This window comes from Leopardus geoffroyi, chromosome A1 (genome assembly GCF_018350155.1).
Source record: "Leopardus geoffroyi isolate Oge1 chromosome A1, O.geoffroyi_Oge1_pat1.0, whole genome shotgun sequence".
Lineage (NCBI taxonomy): Eukaryota > Metazoa > Chordata > Mammalia > Carnivora > Felidae > Leopardus > Leopardus geoffroyi.
This window is the reverse complement of record NC_059326.1, coordinates 214,358,979-214,376,062: the sequence shown is the minus strand read 5'-3', so window position 1 is coordinate 214,376,062 and position 17,084 is coordinate 214,358,979. Positions and strand designations below refer to the sequence as shown.

Sequence of the window (17,084 nt, the reverse complement as noted above, 5' to 3'; positions counted from 1 at the left end):
AGGTCAGGAGTCACTGGACTAAAATCGTTTCCCTAAGACCGGATTTCTTTTGAAGACTCTAGGGGAGGATTTGTTTCCTTGCCTCTTCTAACTTCCAGAGGTCACCGGCACTCCTTGGCTCAGAGCCCCTTCCTCCAGCTTGAAAGCCCTCAGTGCAACATCCTCACAACTCTTCTTTCTCTCTGACTTGTGCCTTACTGGCACATCTCCTCTAACCCTCTTGCCTCCCTCTTCTAAGGACACTTGTGATTACACTAGACCCACCCAGATAAATCTATCTCATGATCCTTAATCACATCTGTAAACTCTCTTTGCCATATAAGGAATATATTTACAGGTTCTTAGGATTGGAGAGTGAAATCTTTGGGGCCCATTATTCTGCCACACACAGGTACTCTCTCTGGCAGGATTCGTGAGTTAAATCAGCTGAAGAAGGAAGCTGCATTCACCTTAATTCCAAACTTGGAAGAATGGAAAAAAAGTATAATCCCAGAGTTAAAGAAGATTCTCATCCCAGTCTTGCCAATAACAAAGCTTTATGATGTTAGGCATGTTATTTAATCTCCTTGTAATTGCTTTTTTGCCTGTAACATGGAGAAAATATACCTTGAATGGAACATAGAAATGCAAAACTACCTAATGATAGACCTCTAGCAGGTGTTAAGGTTAGTTGACCCATTCTGATGCACAATTCCAATCTCATGTAATATTAAGTAGCAATTGTATGGTATTTCCAAATCATCTTTCTTAATGTACACAACAACCCATGAGTTCTACCCCATCTCCAAACTGGAATCCAACGAAGGTTCAGGGACTTACTCAGTGAAAAAGGAAGCAGCAGCAAAGCAGGGACTGCAAACCAACCATTTTGACTCCAAGTCCTGCGTTTTTCTATTCTATATAGCATCCTTCTTATTTTCTACTTCTGGTCACCATACTGGTTAAAAATTAAATATTTGGCCAAAATAGATTGGTGTCTGGGAAGTGAGGCATATTGCCCACTATCTTTGTGAAGTTTGCGGAAAAGCAAAACAGATGAGAAACTGTAGGCTCAGGAAAATATTTTCTCTCTGGAGCTGTTAGGCATTTGTAACAAGTTGTTAAGGCAGCTTGGCTCTTGTGAGTGTATGGCTGGTGCCAATTTGGAAGCTTTTATAGGTCTCTCGTTCCCCTGATATTATTGGCTAAACCAGTAAGTGTGGTTAATTTTCGATGTAAAAAAGAATCATAACTCTGAAAATACTTGTGAGAATTAAAGAAACTCCAGAGTTTCACCTAAGGATTTCTTAGTAAAAGAATCAACTATAAGAAAGAAATCTAATTGCCTGCCATCTTAGTAACTGCATAATTATTTCCCGATACTTAATGTTACAGAAAATAAAGAGAAGTTTCTATTTGTTTTTGTTCCTACTTGGGATTATTAAGGTGCAACGTAACCATGGCCTGATGCTTTTTGCCCTTGGTGACGTAAGATGCTGTGCTATCCATTCTCCGGGCCTGGTGATTAACAGGCCCTTGACTTGGATCCTGTTATGACAATTAGGATTGAGTGGTGTCATCTGTTTCATAATTAAATTCTATCTTCCATATCCTTTGAACACTGTATTGGAGTTTAATTGGCTGATGCTATCTCTGCTGCCACTGTGGCTTGTCTGCACAACAAAGTCAAGATAACAATGATCCTACTCATTGCAGAATACCCCAGTTGAAAAGAAATTGCTTTCTCTTTCACACGTAAATGACGTCCCAATTTAGAAGCTGTAGTTAAGAAGACTAGGGCCTCTGTATCCTTCCAAGTATTCATTCATTTAGGATCTCCGTTACAAATTAAAAGATCAACTCAGTACACATAGGGAGCAAGTCCTGTCTGACCATTTGATAACTTCTCCAAGAAGACCCAGAGAATGCGCAAAGGGATGATGGATATTGTGCACAAGACTGTGCACAGGCTTGTCTGTGTAGCCGTCACAGACAGAAAAAAATCTCCCCAAAGCCTGGCTCATTCCCGCTCACTTGCCAAGGAAACATTTTCTCTGAGTATTAAACTCTTTACATTAAACACCATCAAAATACACTTCCAAGTTATTTTTTAAGACTACAGAAGCATTAGGCTTCCTCAACAGGAATGTCTCTTGTTTCATTTTCAAGAAAGCAACAGAAGGTGTTTAAGACCATGAGGGAATGTACTTATGAAAAACAAGAGAAGAAACTTATAGGCAAATCAAAAAGAAACACATGCTCCATGAGAAATGGAAACTATGCTTTAAAATAAAAGGTTTTAAAAACCATCTGCAGGGTAATCCTGACTATATTCCCAAGTAGCACAACAAATCCATTCAGTCAGGTCAAAATCAAGATCATGCTGATGGTATATTTGAGATGCATACAAAAGTGCCTTAACAATATAGTTAGCATACCATTCAGGTAAAAAAGTTATATTTTAATTAATAAAACTGTGGGAGATTTCACGAACTGTGAATGAAAAGATTGCTGTGAATATTGGTACAAAACACTTAAAGCCACGTTAAGACTAACAAACTTCAAAATTTAAGATCTACACGTATACAGAATATGCTGGAAGCATGATATGCTCTTTGTAATCTACTTCTAATCACATGATTATATTTTAATTATAGTTTTCATTTGTTGAAAGTATATTCTATTGCAATATGTTCCTTTTCTTCTGGGTAACAGTCTCTATTGCCTTATTTTCATCTGTAGATGACTCAGCCTATAGTGATTTAAGGGCCAACTGTTCAAAATTTTTCAACAGTTTACTCATGGTGCAATTAAAATTAAAATACATGCATAAAATTGATACTTTAAGCAAATCTTTGTGTATCTATACAGTGGTTTAGAAATAAGGAGAGAGAGGGGCACCTGGGTGGCTCACTCAGTGGAACATCCAACTTCAGCTTAGGTCATGATCTCACAGTTCATGGGTTCAAGCCCCACATTGGGCTTTGTGCTGACAGCACGGAGTCTGCTTCAGATTCTCTGTCTCCCTCTCACTCTGCTCCTCTGCCACTCATGCGCACATGAACTTCTCTCTCTCTCAAAAATAAACATTAAAAAATTTTTTTTAAATAAGGAGAGAGAGAGTTGCCTCTTTCTCTGGAGTCTGCTGGATTGCATCTTCTTGGGTTTTGGGAACTTCTTTCCTTTTCAATATCTTTAGTAGTTGGCTATTCCTTTGGACCAGAATTCCCATGAATCATATTTTAAAAGATCCCCAGTTCATTTTGAATATTACACGTGTGCTTCCTTTGTAGCTGAACTACTAACATAGAGAGACAAAGTGGCATTATCATGTCCAGTTGTATAACTCTGCCTTAAAAGGAAAAAGTATTCATCCAGGAAGGAGTGGTAGTAAGCCTTCTATAATTATATATATTTTTTAATCACCCTGATTTGTTTCTCTTGTTCTACAGGAATTCTTTTGTATCTTCCCATTCTTGACCTCTATGTCAAATGACTTTTTCACACTTCACAACTTAGACATTACCATTTAACTTCTACTTCTGGTCTCATACTACTTTGTTTCCAACTCTTTAATTAGAAATGGTTAATTTGACTTCTTGTCTTAAGGCAAGGAGAAAATGAGTCTTAAACAGTATTAAGCTCCCATAAATATTTCACTTTATGCTAATTCCTGTGCTTCCAGCTGAACTGTTTGAAGTTCTCAAAAAAGTGTTTCTGTTCCCCTCAATTAAATACATAACTGGAAAACAGTAAAATAATTATCAGTTCTATTACCTGGCACTTCTTTTCCAAACCTTAACTATGGTCATTTAAATTTTTCCTTCCACCATGCATGTAACCCAAGCCCAGTATCTTGGACACCGAGTGCCCCGGCTGAAAAACTAAGACCAGGGCTTCGGAGAAATCTTGGAGCTCCCTCAAGTGGACACATGTTTAATGCACCCTTATCCTCAGGAAAACATTTTTGGCTGCACCTTCCATCCAGGACAGAAACATTTAACTATCCCAGATTAGAAGCAGAAGAGGTGTCCTCTTTAAAGTTGAAATATTCCAAAAATAAACAAAAGTTTGAACTAGTTTGCCAAGTAAATGAACATGAGTGGCCAATAAAGAAATATCAAGTCAGGCTTTTTGACTGTTGGTTTTGCTGATGGGAGTGTCAGTTGGAATGAATAAATACATTCTACTCACTCAGATAAAATGCCAGCTGTTGAGGAAATTATTAAAGTAACATTTATATAGCATTTATACTATGTGCCAGGCACTAAGAGCTTGACATATATTAGTGCATTTAATTCTCACAGCATCCCTCTGAAGTAAGTACTTTAATAATCTCCATTGTACAGATGAGGAAACAGAGGCACAAAGAGGTTAAAGAACCTTTCAAAGGTCACAGACAGTATGCAAATTAGGCAATCCAAAGTCCACTATGCCATACTCTTAACATGAAATGAACAGATGAATATACACATACATATATATGCACGTGTAATGTTTATATACATACACATGCACACATATATACATACACACATATTACACATCCACACACACATATGCATGCTGCACACACATACTGATATATACATGTACACAAACATACAGACAGACTATATATTTTAAGGAGTATATTTTATTCTAGAAAAGTTATCTTATAAAGCATAAAAGCTCAGAAAGGAGAAATGTGTTATAAAACTACCAAACTTATCCTATTTCCTTGTTATTACTTATTGTTACTCATTACAGTTTTTGGTCATCTCACCTCCTAGTGGCCTTTCTCTATTAAGACTGTTGGGAGTTTGCTTCCTCCTATGGCCATGGCACTTGCTGTTTCCTCTGTAAGAAAGTTCCACCAGTTTTTCCCATGAGTGGCTCATCATGATTCCAGTTTCTTCACAAAGAGACCCTCCTTGACCCTACATGAAATAGACCCCCCACCCCTGTAACTCAGTATCCTTTTACCCAGTCCATTTTGTCTCTAACCATCTTATCAATGATCCAAAATATATTACTTACCTATCATTCATTTGTTTATAGTCTGTCTCCTCCGCCAGAATGTAAACCCCACAAGGCAGGACTTTGTGTCTGGGGCATAAAAGGAACTCAAAAATAATTCTCAATAAATGATTGGGTTATTAAATTTTCAATTCTGATGACTTTTAAGTAAATGGAAAGTTATGGTGATAGTCAATATCTCAAAATTTCTTTTTTGTAATGCTATTCCTTTTACAGTGTGCGCTTAATAAGTATTTTGATAGAATATTAGATTTTAAACTCTAGAAATTTATAAGACTCTAGCCTAATATAATTGTAATTAAGGGTATATTTTTATTCTTTATTAATATCTTACCTTGTCTGATGTTGTAACAAAAACTTATGGCACATTATTTCTAAATATATGCAAAGATTATACTAAAATAATACCGGAAAAGGAAATATGTGACTTTGTACATTTCTATACACTGGGATAAAATTCAAAGGCTGTGTCTGTATTTTTTAATGGATTATAAGTCTTATCACATATATTGAATGTATATGTGTCTGCTAATTAAGTCACATCTTTAAATTTAGCAAAACTATTACAGGTTGAGAATGGGAATGTATCCACAGAACAAAGACAACAAAAGAAAGTTACTAGGAGCTAAGATGCTATTTTCCTAATGTCTGCCATTCAGAATCTTATCTAGAAGGAAAGGGAAAGTGAATGGGGAATCACATTCAAATCCACCACTATTTTCCATGTCTACTTGGGGATCGCACTGCAAATCACTTAACAATGGCATTCCTTCATTTCTACTTCTTTGTTTCACTTCTTCTGTGACAACCCTTCCCACAAAACCGGCCATGTATTTGGTCAGAGTTTAGAGAGATAAACGTGTCTTCTTTTCTAGGCTCCAGGCCTACTTTCTTAATATAATGACAATTACCCCAAATTTATACACATACATGCACATATCTATAATACATACATATATGCATACATATACATAATGCATATAGAATCACACATATGTGTATAGATCTTCACACATACATATTCTCTTTATACTTACAACTTATATATAGTTATATATATAAGTATATATAGTATACTTATAACTATATATAGTTACAGTTACATATACTCTATAGTTTTGAAGTTACATAACAATTATTTTCTTGCTCTATTAGAAAGTTAGAAAACTTCCACTTTTTCAGCCAATACATTATATCAGAGACAACAACAACAAAAGAATAATTTTGTGATTTGAGTTGCTTCTTTGCGCCCATATATTTATAAAGAAATATTGTCCTGAGGTTTCATTTCAGAGTCGACAGTTTTTTATTGCTATCTGCCATCATGGTACATTTAGAGTTTTCCTCTATTTGATTTCTACTATTCTCCCTTATTCTTCTGTCTCTGGTTTGCCGTAATGACAGTGAAAACTAACTGCTCATACAATTTCTCTGCAAACAGCTACTGGACTAAGTGAAGGAAAATAACACATTTTATGCATGACTGATTGCATAAACCCTTCATTTTGGAGAAACAAGCCTCAAATGAGTAATTTATTTATAGAAATGAAAACCAAACAAATAATTTCTTGTTTTCAAGGAACAAATGAAAGACAATCTCATTGCCAAATATATTTTCTTTTTTTTAATCCAAAACAAAATGCCAAGAACTGAAGATCCTATAACACAAGCAAGAAGTTATAGTGAGCTTCTAAAAAAAATTAAGAAAATTATGTAATTTAAATTTCATATAAATACCTGTTTTTCAATTTTTGTATTCCTTTGATCAGAAGAAGGGATCTATGGACCTTCTGGGACATTAGTTCACCTTATTTGTATTAATTTATGCCTATTGTTTGTACTACAGGATAGATATTTGCAGTTTTATTTGCTTTTAATTGCTAAGAATTTTTTTTCCATTCATGTTTTGAACAAAAGAAAACATTTGCCAGCCTCTTGCATAAGAAGCACATGTCTAAAAATACATAAGAATTTATCATGAAGTATAAATTTTATTAATGGTTCAAATATAAATAGCAAGTTTGTGCTTTGGCAAATGATTTTTCTTTTTTTTTTTTCAATTGGCCAAATGTAAGTAATTTTCTTTAATCACAGGAAAATTAATGGGAAAAATTGAGACATCACTAAATAATGATAGTGCTCACACCAATTACCCTCACTGTATTTTATAGTTTACTAATAACCACCTCAATCAAGGTGTCTTTCACTGAAACAAATCACTCAACTTTATTTCAGTTATAGTTTATAATGACCCATTGAAGTATAATATACTCCCCTAATTAAGAAGTGATGTGAACGCAATGTGAATGAGGCTGATGTGAAGCAGGGGGGAAAGAGGCCTATTTCTATCTGATCTACTTAGTATTCAGGGGTACACAGCCTTTCCCGAGCTCAGCCGTGTGGTGAACTCATTGCCACATATTCTGTCCTACCGCAAACATCATTATATCCTCTCCCAATTTTTTCAGCTAGCCTTGTTGTTTTTCATGTATGCCTTTTGGGGATAAAGAGGAAGGCTCTGCTTGGAAGGAACCCCCCCTCCATTCTCCCCCTGTCTCCTAGTGTCATTTTGTCCTCTATACTTGAATGTGCTGGCTATAAACCTGTTTTGATAAGCAGAATTTGAAAATCTGGCCTCTTGTGGTGGGATTTCACATCAATATTTGTGCCCAATATCTGAATGGAGAAGAGGGTCCCAATGCACCGTTCTCTCCCGTAACTGTCTTTCATCATAGTTAGTACCTTATTCAATGTGATTTCAGATGCATGGGGAGTACTGTGGAATCATGCTGATAAGATGATAAAGAGCAAAATTTATCTCATTTCAGAAGGAAATCCACTTAGATTTGTATGTTTAAGAATACATTGCCATTTAGCCATCTTATATTTTTAAACATGCAGAAAAATGACTGTTTGGCAAGGTAGCATGTTTAAGAACAAATGAACCCAGTTTGTTTATTTAAATCTTGTCTTGTTCCAGAGAGGATTTAGACAGCTGAACAAAGTAGGTAAGCATATCGAATAACGTTTAATAAGTGGTTAGCAATCAGAAACATGTTGGAAAGGAATGAATCAGGCACAGGGTTTAGGGTCTATGTTATCACAAGGCAAAAAAGATCCCTGGGTAGGCTCCCAAGAATGTTATCTGACCTGAGCAAATCCGTGCCCCCAAAAAGGATGGTGTCAGCAGATGGTGATAGCCACATGATTTCCCACACTTGATCATCACCCCAGAATATAATGGCATTAACATTGAATCATGTTCTCCACTCACTATTCATTTATTGTCCCGAGAGATCATACTTCAAACTGTTCACCTCAGGGTCAAGGGCAGGCTGGAGGCAGAGAGATCCCAGTCTCTTTCTTACATGTGGATGTTTATTTCTTCCAAACAGTAATAAATTGAACCTCTTTTTTATATTTAATCTCCAACGCTGAACTCGGCATTTTTGATACGTTGGTCCTAGTCAACCTTACCCATATAATTAAAAATTGACTTCTCATTCCAGAGACAGAGGTAAGAGAATGGATTCGACCGTTTTTTCCCCAGTATTTCTTTACATGTGAAATATGTTCCACACCTGCATCCTTCTCTTCCATGCAATGTTCTTCCTCTCACATTTTCTCTGGGAGACAAAGCAGAGGAAGCCACAAGATTAAATGGGCGCTTAAGTCACAAGATACCAAGTCCATTTCTGACCCTCGTACTGCTCGCTGTGCAAACATGAGCAGCTTATGCAACTTCTTGGAAACCCCCGAGTCTTAGTTTCCTATCAGTCAATGCAGATGGTCATGTCTACCCCACAGGATGGTTGCAAGAGTTAAAAATTCCAAAGATTTTTCCATTTCCTCTCGCAATGCCTGGTACAGAGAAGGTGCTAATTCTTTCCTTTTCTCGAGGTTCTTCCTCTCCCTGAACACTTGAAGGGGGAAAAAAGAGATACTCTGAAATTAGGACCACCTAAATATTTACTCAAATATTCCTGTATTTGATTTTTTAAATAAGTAATAAATTGATTTTTTAATGGAGGCTTCATTACATAGGCATAATTGATTGAGTCATTGGCCATTGGAGATTTTTCAAATTATCTTAAACTTTAAGCTTAGAGATTTTTCAGTCTAGGATGTAGCTGTCAGGTAGTAGTCGCTGGCTTTAAGATAGTCAAGTTCTATTGTGGATTAATAATTCAAAAAGAAACAATCAAAAGGGAAAATTATCTTGCTATTGTAGAACACTGTGCTTTCAGGCTGAGAACTGAAATGAACTCCTTGCAAAGTACTATTTTAAAGAAAGGCCATACAGAGGAGTGGCCTTCAATCCCTCTCTGTTCCCATACTCTCCAACCCCAACACGGTTTGGCTTGCACCCAAATTCAGAGCAAGCTATCTCGGTTCAGTTGTCCTTCTGAAAGTAGAAAGAACTCTTTCTAAATTCTGCTTCTATTTCTCTTTTGTTTTTACCGTCGCATATCAAAACAATTCCTGTAATTGTTTCTTGGCAATAAGTAACAACGAAGTAGAAGAATTATACGTCTTGGGGCTCCTGGGTGGCTCAGTCGGTTAAGCATCCTACTCTGGCTTAGGTCTTCATTTGACTGTCCGTAGGTTCGAGCTCCTGGTCACCACCCGTGTGGGGCTCTGTGCAGACAGCTCAGAGCCTGGAGCCTGCTTCAGATTCTTTGTTTCCCTCTCTCTCTCTGCCACTCCCCTGCTAGCACTCTGTCTCTCTCTTTCTCTCTCAAAAATAAATAATCATAAAAAAGAAGAAAGAAAGAAAGAAAGAAAGAAAGAAAGAAAGAATTACATATGTCTTAAAGACAGTGAAACAGTGACTTCTGAAATAATGACAGACATAAGATTTAAATCTTTGAAAGTGCCTCACAGTCCTCTGAAGGACCCCACTGAAGTTTTCTATCATCTTATATTTCTCTTTTGGTTGAACAGAATTGACTCAAGCATAAATAACCAAAGCAAACAAAAAGATTTCTTGTTTTATTCATTTATTTAATATCCTAATATTTTGATTGCTAATATGTAATATCTTAGCTGCACTAAAGGTAAAATAAACTATAGAAGGAGCTAGGAAACTATCCAATCTTTCATAATACTGTTTCAATGTAAAAAAAAATCATTCTAATTGAGAGAAAAGTGACATAAAAATTTGAAACAGAGCCTACTTCAAAGTTTGGAGCTACTTATATTGGTTCATGTTTCTATAGGGATAAAGTAGAATTCAGCGTTGGTATGTAAAGCATCTTTACTTTCATTAGCATGACAGAATCCCTTAGAATAGCACTGTCCACTAGAAATATAATAAAAGCCACATATGTAATTTTACATTTTCTAATAGCCATATTTTAAAAAGTAAAAAGAAACAGTAAGATTAATTTTAATAATATATTTTAACCCAATAGATCCAAAGTATTATCATTTCAGCATTCAATCAATATTTTCTAAATTACTAGCGATATATTTTACCCTTTTCTTTTCTCCGCCAAGTCTTCAAAATCTGGCATGTATTTTATCCACATCTCAATTCAGACTAGCGACATCTCAGGTGCTCGATGGAAACATGTAACAAGTGGCTACTATATGGGTCATCACAGCTCTAGAAATGTTTGCCTGTTCTCTGTGCTATGACTGTATCAGTTTTTCCCTAAAAAGTTAAAAGTTTGTCTGGGGTGCCTCGGTGGCTCAGTCGGTTGAGCATCTGACTCTTGATTTGGGTTCAGGTCATGCTCCCAGGGTTGTGGGATCAAGCTGTACATTGGGTTCCATGCTGAGTGTGCAGCCTGCTTGGGATTCTCTCTCTCTCTCTCTCTCTCTCTCTCTCTTTCTGTGTCTCTCTCTGCCTCTCTGCCCCTCCCTGCTCATGCTCTCTCTCAAAAAAAAAAAAAAAAAGATTTGAATTTTGAGTCATAAATTTATTTCTCTATCTACATTTAGGAAAAAAATTGACACACTCAAGTAGCCAAATGCCCAAATGCAATTTTAACTGATGGTTAGAAGATCCATGCTGGTTCTATCCTTTATAAAATAATGGGGTATGATATTTCCAGTTAGGTCATCTATTTCAACATTCCATAGATGTGTGGTTCTAGAAACCATAACTGTTCCTCTTTGGGGCATCACAATGACAGATACCTAATGAAATCTGCTAAATGTGGAAATTTGGGGAAAACAAATAGAATCAGAATTTTATAGCTTCAAAGATCCCTAGAGGATATCATCTCCAGCCCTCTTATTTTACAGTTGAAGAAACTGAGGCCTAGAAAAATGAAGAAACTTGCTAATGGCCACAGAACTTATTAGAAACACAGAAGAAATAGAAACTAGATTTCTTGACTGCAAGTTTAGATTTATTTCTTTGAATAATGAGAATTGACTTACTCATTGCTCCCATACTTTAGGTGATTACCAAATCCATATTTCTTTTTTTTAATTTTTTCTAAATTCATTTTTGAGAGTCAGAGAGTGGGTGAGGGAGGGGCACAGAGAGAAGGAGACACAGAATCCAAAGCAGGCTCCAGGCTCTGAGCTGTCAGCACAGAGCCTAACACAGGACTCGAACTCACTAACTGCAAGATCATGACCTGAGCTGAAGTCAGATGCTTAACCAACTGAGACACCCAGGTGCCCCCCAAATCCATATTTCTAATCTCTATTTCAGAAGAAGATTATTTCTCCATTTATATTCAGAATTTTTGTATAAAATTTAGCTCATCAGAAATCATTGATATAAAGATGTGCAGTGGTATAAAAAAGCATTTCCTAGAAGTATATGGAAACAAATATTTATAAATAAATGGTTAATAAACTCGCCTTTGGAAGCAAGGTGAACTTAGGGTCTGCTCTGATTGTAACAAAATGTGGGACTTGAAGGTGCTGCTTCTCTTATCCACATGGGCAGTTTAAAGGTGGCGCCTGTGATGAAAAGTGAAAAATCTGACAAGGCAAATGCATAGTATTCATTTTAAAACTCACTTGCATAAAAGATACATATTAGAAGAGTCACAGAGGAATCTATAGCTCTTTGGCGTTGGGATGAAACATGCATTCCTGTTTCACTGGAAATTCACTTTATCAAGGGACGGTCTGCCCTCTCTCTAGTCCAGGGGAAAAAAAAGTACATGATTTTCACACAGACAATTCTTCAAATGGTCTTTTAGATAAATGAATAGAATTTCACTTTCTCTTTTTATTCACATCAATTCATTACTTGTGATTTTTTTCTGCAAAAGGGGAACTGAATTGGAGCAGCAGGTCTCAAAGTATGGGCTGATGAACACTCAGTCCTCTGGGGTAAAAAAAAAACAGGGGGGGCAGATGTAGAAGTCTGGGAAATTGTGCTCTTGGTATTTCTGTCCTGAGCTCCAGCACATACTTTAGCATCATAGAGTTTAAGAAAAGTTCTGTTAAAAAGAAAGAAAGAAAAAAAACTCTTCTTTGTTTAATCCAGATGTACCCAAGTGATTTGATCATAGAGAATTTTTTTCTTCCTCTGTAGCATCACTAAACATCCCATGGAACTAGATTCCTGTGGAACACACTTGAAGGAAATTTCCTGTAGGAAATGCTAGCTTTGTGTATTCTTCCCTCCAGCTGGGGAAAGAGGGAGAAGCAAAAACAGTGTGCCAGACCACAAACATTGGCTCATGGAGGGCAAGTGAGGGAATATTTTCACCAACATCAGCGCCTGAGGCATCTTGACCTTCACTTAGAGACAAAGTGTGGTAGGGCACAGCCAGATCATTTAGGTCACTTTTAGAGCAGAAAATACAATGCTAAATAAATGAGACCTCCACCTTATATCCCACGAAACTCCAGCAAGAATTCCTCCCTCCCCCCTCCCTCATGAAAACCTCCATCTTCTCAGACAGCCCACCAATTGCCAAGAAGAAAACACAGCAATTTTTGTTTACTAATATGAAACTGTTTCTCCCACAATTATAAGTCATAATGCTAGGATTCGTTCTCATCATTCTCCATGCTCATCTGGCAACATAGAAGGAAATGTAGAGAGCCTGTGACGATAGTGTCACTCTAACCTCTGTTTAACAGAGTCGAACAGTATGAAATGGTTTTCCATTCCTCCAGCTGCTACATTCTCACATGCTCTGTTGAATCTCTTTTCCCCATCCTATTTATCTTGGGCAAATTCCATAACTTTCTGGTTGCCTTGCTGTTTTATAGGCCAGGCTAGTTCCGTCCAGTTGAATGTTCCAATGTCAGGTCTGAGCTCAACCTCTCTCACTGCCTTCATCACATTTAGGCTGCAGTGCCCAGAACATGGAGGGGAGACAACCTATTTCCCTCCTCCTCATTACCACCAATCTTCTGGTTCTCAATCCTCATCATCAAGTGCAGAGATGAAAGAGATGGACAAAGCAAGTGTCTCTTATCTTACTGGCCATGGTGTCCCTTGATCATCAACACTGGCTGTGTGGCAGACATTTGAGATAAAGCTCTCCCATGAGAAAGAAACAAGTATGAGTGTTTCAGGCATCCAACAAGGGTCCCCCAACTGCAGTTTCCTAGGGTGAGAGATCCTCTCTGGCTCAAACTTTTCCAACCTTTGTGTTTAGATTTCTTTGTGGTCTCTTGTTGTTTGGATCTCTTCATCCAGAGAGCATTCTTATTGAATAGAATAGAGGCATAAAGTCCTGTGGTCAGACTTTATTTTTAAGTGTGCCATTGACTCATGGGACAATCATGCTTTAAAGGGGTTTATAATTAGTTGAGGTAATGCCAGCTGCTGTAACAGATAAATCTGAAATTGTCAGTGGTTTTACCCAAAAGACATTTATTCCTTTTTGAAATAAAGCCCAAAGAGAGTGTGCTTGGACTGACGATGATGTCTTCTGATAGCCTGGCTCCTTCTATCTTATAGCTCTGCCCTGCTATAAAGCCCTGGAATTCTCAACATTCAGCCTCAAAGGAAAGAGGACACAGAAGATTGCACAAGAGGTTTTCACAGGCTAGGGCTGCAAGTAGTATATAATGCTTTCTTCACAATCCTCTGAAATATCCCAGTCACATGCTCACTACTAGATGCAAGGCAAGCTGGAAACTACAATATAGCCCTGTACCTAGGAGGGAAAAGGAAATGTGTTTGGTGATATCACAGTCTCTGCTATAGGGCTGTTCCACTCTCCTTTTACTTCTTTTACCACCTTCCATGGCAAGACAGTCACTTAAGAAAATACCTGGGGGGCGCCTGGGTGGCTCAGTCGGTTGAGCGTCCGACTTCAGCTCAGGTCACGATCTCGCGGTCCGTGAGTTCGAGCCCCGCGTCGGGCTCTGGGCTGATGGCTCAGAGCCTGGAGCCTGTTTCCGATTCTGTGTCTCCCTCTCTCTCTACCCCTCGCCCGTTCATGCTCTGTCTCTCTCTGTCTCAAAAATAAATAAATGTTAAAAAAAATTAAAAAAAAAATACCTGGGATCCTCTTACCCCCTATTATAGAGCACCAACTTCCCCCCCCCCCGCCCAAATAATCAGACAGAATCCCACAACACAGTGACATCTTATTTCCCTGTTGGCCCAGTGGCATGCAAAGCCCAATAACCAGGTGGCAGTCCCAACATTCAATTAAATGGACCTATTGTTATGTCCCTTAGTGGAGGCGATTTTTTTTTTTTTTTTTTTTTTTTTTGCATCATGAGATCTTTAAACCAGCAAAGCCCAAGTCTGTGAGATTGAGAAATAAAATATTTATAAGTGAAATTTAGATGTAATAATGAGAGCTGCCATTCTACTCCAGGAATTCTATTTATGGAGAAACTGCACTATATGCTATTCACTAGATTAGAGCACAATGGAGGACAGTGATGCGGTCTCACAATGATGTTTCCCAATTGCATCTGTAACTGAGTTTTCAGTTGGCCAACTCACTCTTCTTTAAGGCCAGCTGATTCAGGATAATTGGGTAAATGGTAACATCAGAAAGTCCCATGGGCATTCACCCATTGCTTGACTTTTTTTTTTCCTATAAAAGAAGTTTCTTATTCAGAGCAATATTGGGTGGCTTATTATGATGACAGCAAATGTGGTAATGTTAAGTCCATGGATGGCAGTAGCAGCAGAATCATGGCATGCAGGGGAAGCAAATCTATACCCAGTGTAAGTGCCTACTCCAGGAGGGAAGAGATCTGATAGAATTGACCTGCAGCCAAGTTGTTTCCAAGTCCTCCTTACAGAGTGGTAAAAACTGTTTTGGATTTTATACCATGCTCGTGCTCAAACCTGGAGCTCTGCTACATCACTTTAAAACAAACCAATATTTTATCCACTCTCTGTTCACCATAATCAAGTATAAAATACATTCCACTTTCCTCTTGACTTCCATTAAACCCCCATCGTGACCAGTATACCACAGTGGCATCTGGGCCCCAGGATTAACTTCATCTCAAAGCCAGTGTCCACATGCCCACTACAATTCAGTTACTGAGTATATAGTTGGAACAGTAGTTGGAACAGATAAACTCAAGAACTAAATCTCTACATTAGCTCCCTGATTCCTGGAATGGGAGCATTGTAATAGAAGGAGTCAAGTGGAAGTCAAAGGAGATCCCTCTGTCTAACAGAGTAAACCAAAAACAATACCATCCCAGTGGAATTTCAGAGAGAGGCCACCGCTAACAGTGTGAAGACTTTGGGATCTCTCTCTTTCCTTGTACACAGTAACTCTGGTAAATAGTTACAAGACCCTTAGGGAAGTCTGGGTTCTATAAAAAGTCTGATCTCAAAGATTTCAAGCCTCTTCTTCATTCACAGTTACTAGGTCTAGGAATTGCCTCAAGTCTTAGAATTTTGTTAAAGGCTTGGTCTCTATATGGGGTGAGTCTGCTTGCCAAATCTGGAGTCTATCGGCTCTACAGATCAAGGAAGACCTTAGCAGACTATTTTAGTCCTAAGATCTCTACGATCCAGTAGCTGCCACCAAAGATTTCCACAGGTCACCACTCTGGCCGAAGTGTGTATTATGATGCCATGCCCACCTTGTCTCTTGAAGTCATATATTGCACATTGCCTCTACCATCCTGGCAGCGTACAATCACCATGGCAACTAAGAAGTCCATTTCAATAGTGGCATCACCACATTCATCACCAGCCTACAGAGAACAACCCCATAGCCCCTTGCAAGAATGCTGGTATATTTTCTCAGTATAGGAAGGAAAGGAGTATTCTCTGGGACACATAGAGGTAGCTTGAAGGTTGTCTAGTTAAGGTGGGTGAATAGTAACAAAATATATCCACTTCAACTTCCTATCTCCCTAAATCTTTCAGTTCCTTCTATTATATTATACCAATGAATCTCAGGCCTCTGAACTTCTTTCAACACTGGCAATGGCTGAAGCCACTTTTGAGTTAACCAACCAAACACACAGAACCAAGAATACCTGGTAAGTGCACACATGCTCAATCTAAACTTGTGTTCCTCTTTACCTGCTATAACACCCTTAGAATCCATTCAAGCACATATTCCTCAAAATCTTACAGTTCTTTTCTGTGAGAGACTTCTTCTCTTGGATCTGGTTTTGTAATTGGCCCCATGGAGGCCCAATGAGGTCCACTGCTGGATACAGGTCTAGAGACAGTGATGCCTGGTAAGGTGGGACATGAGGAGAGCTGTCATCCCCTTGCAGGGTAACTATCCAGATTTGGGGTTACTAGGCTGTCTTTAAGCAAGATTATATCAGTCTAGCAGACAGAGGAGGTGCTGCTTTTTCTAGTCAGGAAGGCACAGGGATCAACTGGGGTTTCGGACTATTCAGGTCATCTGAATCTTCAGTGTCTCAGAAGATTTTAGTGAAAATAGCTCTTTCAGTTTCTTTGCAGCCCCCTCCTCCGTAAGATCCAGACCTGAGTCCCTAAGGGGACAAATCCAAATGGCAGCATCATGCTGTGCTCAGAATTGTCCTTCCCATGTGATGGCTGAGGCTTCATTACAGGTTCAAGCTTGTCTACTTGACACTTCCCTCCCTGAGGACAATTTCTCTCCCGGGAGGCATCATGGTGCCTCATGCTCACAGACTCTGGGCAGACTGACCCCAAGAGTCTGCCAGGCACATCTAGACCAGTTGCA

The 17,084-nt window shown here is 38.3% G+C and overlaps 1 protein-coding gene across 4 annotated transcripts in view; it reads left to right on the top strand.

The window, feature by feature from the left end:
- Positions 1-17,084, top strand: part of CDH6 (cadherin 6) — a 128,796-nt gene that overhangs the window by 34,770 nt on the left and 76,942 nt on the right. Inside the window, exons 1-2 of one of the 4 annotated variants that reach the window (XM_045441220.1) lie at positions 15,091-15,199; positions 16,286-16,401. The exons of the other annotated variants lie outside the window; for them this stretch is intronic. The gene's annotated coding sequence lies outside the window, so the exon portion shown is untranslated. Of the gene's footprint in view, positions 1-15,090; positions 15,200-16,285; positions 16,402-17,084 lie in introns of those variants that run through there. 4 annotated transcript variants of the gene reach the window in all.